Raw genomic sequence first — 4005 nt, forward strand, 5'->3', positions numbered from 1 at the left:
GAGATGCTAAGTGGTTCAACGTATGCAAAACCTTAGACATATTACACAATATTAGCAGAAAGAAAGATAAAAAATATAAGATCATAGGAATCAATCTATAAAAACCATTTGACAAAATACGCCATCCCATCATGATTAAGAATCTCAACAAAATTGGGATAGAAGGCTCATTTCTCAATATAATAAAAACCTATAGCTAACATTATACTGAATGGGAAAAAGCAAAAAGATTTTCCACTAAAACTGGTACAAGACAAAGAGGCCCACTTTCTCCATTCTTTTTCAGTATAGTACTGGAAGTCCTAGCCAGTGTAATTAGACAAGAGAATAAAATAAAAGGCATTCAAATGGGAAAAGAAGATTCCATATACAGCCCCCTGGCCAGTAAGGGGAACTGAAGTAGGGCCAATCACTGGCCCCAGATCCAGCTCCAGACCCAGTCCCAGCCCAGCTGCCCAACCCCAGGCCCCACCCCATCAGAAAGGACAGTCCCAAACTCTCCAGCAGAACCAAGTTCCATCTCAAGACTCATGACCAGTAAGGGACACTGAGGCAGGGACACTCGCTGGCCCCAGACCCAGCTCCAGACCAAGCACCAGCCCAGCTCCCCAACCCCAGAGCCTGCCCCATTAGAAAGGACAACCCCCAGCTCTCCAGCAGAGCCAAGTTCCATCTCCAGCATCCTGGCCAGTAAGGGACACTGAGGCAGGGCAACTCCCTAGCCCTGGGTCCAGCTTCAACTCTAGACCCAGGCCAGCTCCCCCAATCCAAGAGCACCCCAGTCAGAAAGGATGGCCCCCAGCTCCCCAGCAGAGTCCAGTTCTATATCCAGCCTACTGGTCACTAAGGAGCACTAAGGCAAGGCAACTCACCCAGTCCCAGCTCCAGCTCCAGCCTCGGCCCAGCTCCCGAACCCCAGAGCCCCCACCTTTCAGAAAGGATAGACCCCAGTTCTCCAGCAGAGCCCAGTTCCATCTCCAGGCCCCAGCCAATAAAGAACACTGATGCGAGGCCACTCACTGGACCTGGATCCAGCACCAGCTCCGGCCAATACTCAGGTCCCCAAACCCCAGAGCCCACCCCCTCCCAGTCAGAAAGGACAGCATCTAGCTCTCCAACAGAGCCCAGTTCCATCTCCAGTCCCCTAGCCAGTAAAGGACACTGCAGCAGGGCCTCTCACTGGCCTTGGTCCTGGCCTCAGCTCCAGAACCAGACCTTTCCCAAATCCCCAAACCCCAGAGCCACCCCCATCAGAGAGGACAGCCCCCAACTCTCCAGAAGATCCCAGTTCTATCTCCATCACCCCGGCCAGTAAGGGAAACTGAGGCAGGGCCATTCACTTGTCCTGGACCCAGCTCCAGCTCTGACCCCAGCACAGCTCCTCCAACCCCAGTTTCTTCCCTGTCAGAAAGGTAGGCTATTTTTATTTCTCTTCTTCTTCTTTCTTTTGCTAATTTCCTACTTCTCCTTAACCCACAGGACAGCCTCTAGCTCTCCAGAAGAGCCCAGTTACATTTTCAGCTCACTGGCCAGTAATGGACACTGAGGCAGGGCCACCCACAGGACCCAGCCACAGTTTAGTTTCAAATCCAATTCAGCTACCCTAAACCCAGAATATCTACCCTTTAATAAAGAAGAGCCTCAGCTCTCCAGTAGAACCCAGTTCCATCTCCAACCCCCTAGCCAGTAAGGAACACTGAGGCAGGGCCACTCACTGGCCCTGGACCCAGCTTCAGCTCTGGCCCTAGCCCAATTTCCCAAACCCCAGAACCCCTACCCTTGTCAGAAAGGACAGCTCCCAGCTCTCCAGCAGAGTACAGTTCTATCACCAGTCCCATGGCCAGTAAGGGATACTGAGACAGGGCCACTCACTGGCCTTGGTTCAAGCTCCAGCTCTGGCCCCAGCCCAGCTTCCCCAAATCCAAAGCCCCCTTTAAGAAAGAAGAGCCCCCAGCTCTCTAGCAGAACCCAGTTCCATCTCCAGCTCCCTGGTCAGTAAGAGACACTGAGGCAGGACCACTCACTCACCCTGGACCCAGCTCAAGCTCCGGTCCCAGCCCAGCTCTCCCAACCACAAGACCCTGCCTGTCAGAAAGAACAGCCCCCAGTTCTCCAGAGGAGCCCAGTTTCAGCTCCATGTCCATGACCAGTAAGGGACACTGTGGTGAGGCTACTCACTGGTCCCAGACCCAGCTTCAGCTCCAGTCCCAGCAGAGCGCATGAAACTCCAGAGACCCCTCATCAGAAAGGATACCACCAGGGACCAGCAGTTGGCATAATGGCTATGTCGCTGGACTCCCATGCAGTTGACAGTTGTTTGAGTCTCGGACCGGTGACCTAAACGCATGCTGGACACATGTGCATGCGTGCCTAAGATTCCAAGAGGAGAATGGAGGAGAAGAGACTGTGGCATGCCCATCCCCCTGGGAGTGATTTTTCACTTTCTGTCTCTCTGTCTCTCTGTGTCTTTCTGGCAAGCACACGTGCCCTACAGCAAAGTCTTCTCAAAAAAAAAAAAAAAAAAAGGATAACCTCAGCTCTCGCAAAATCCAGTTCCATCTCCATGGTCCTAGCCAGTAAGGGACACTGAGGCAGGGTCAATCACTGGCACTAGACCCAGTTCCAGCCTAAGTCGAGCTCCCCTAACCCTAGAACTCCTCAATCAGAACAGCATCCAGGACTCCAGCAGAGCTCAGTTCAATCTCAAGCCCCTTGGACAGATAGACTCCAGCTCTCCAGGAGAGCCCAGTTCCATTATCAGTCTCCTGGCCAGTAAGGGACACCAAGGCAGGGCCACTCACTGGCCCTGGCTTCAGCTCGAGATCCGGCCCCAGGCCAACTTCCCCAGCCGACCCCACCTGTCATAAAGGATAGCCCCCACCTCTCCAGCAGAACCCAGTACCATCTCCAGGCCCCTAACCAGTAAAGGACACTGACACAGGGCCATTCACTGGACCCGAACCCAACTCCAGCACCGACCCCAGCCAGCCCAGCTCCTGCAACTACAGAGACACCGCTCCCCGTCAGAAAGAAGCCTCCAGCTCTCCTGCAGAATCCAGTTCCATCTAGAGCCCCCAGGCCAGTAAGGGACACTGAGGCAGGGCCAGTCATTTGCCCTGGGCCTAGCTACAGCTACGGACCCAGCCCAAATCCCCCAACCCGAGAACCCATCGATGTCAGTAAGGTAGGATTTTTTTTTCCTCTCCTTTCTTTGGCTAATTTCCTACTTCTCCTTACCCCACAGGACAGCCCCCAGCTCTCACGCAGAGCCCAATTCAATCTCAAGCCCCATGGCCAGTAAGGGACACTGAGGCAGGGCCACTCACTGGTCCCAGCCTCAGCTCCAGCTATGGGCCAAGCCCAGCAGCTCCCCTAGCCCCAGAGTCCCACTATCAGAAAGGTAGGCTGTTATTTTTTTCACTTCTTTCTTTTGCTAATTTCCCACTTCTCCTCAGCCCAAAGGACAGTCCCCAGCTCTCCAGCACAGCCCAGTTCCATCAATCAGCCTCCTGGCCAGTAAGAGACACTGAGGAAGGGCTATTACTGGACCCAGAGTTAGCTCCAGTATTTACCAAAGCTCAGTTCCCACAACTTCAAAGACCCCCCTGTCAAAAGGACAGCACCCAGCTAACCAGCAGAGCCCAGTTCCATCTCCATCCCTGCCGGGAGCCGTACCCCAGCCGGGGTGGGTGCACAGGAAGGCGACACGGGTGAACAGCAATCAGACTAAGACCTCATGCCCTTAGCATGTTCTTAGCCGGCTACAGCCAGAGTAAACTCTGGATTGCAACCCTGATGGCCAGAAGTCATGTGTATTTATTATAGAAGGAGTTTTACAGCAGTGGGATGGGTGAGGGGAAGTAAGTGAAACATTTTGCTCTAAAAGGTAAGGCATTCAAAGTATAGGAACAATAATCATAAAACATGACGTCTGTTTTGTTTAGGTATAAACAGTCATAATTTTTAGAACGAGGAAGTCCATTTTTTGGGTGCATCTTCTTCTTA

This window comes from Tupaia chinensis, unplaced genomic scaffold (assembly GCF_000334495.1).
Source record: "Tupaia chinensis unplaced genomic scaffold, TupChi_1.0 Scaffold143612_1, whole genome shotgun sequence".
NCBI lineage: Eukaryota > Metazoa > Chordata > Mammalia > Scandentia > Tupaiidae > Tupaia > Tupaia belangeri.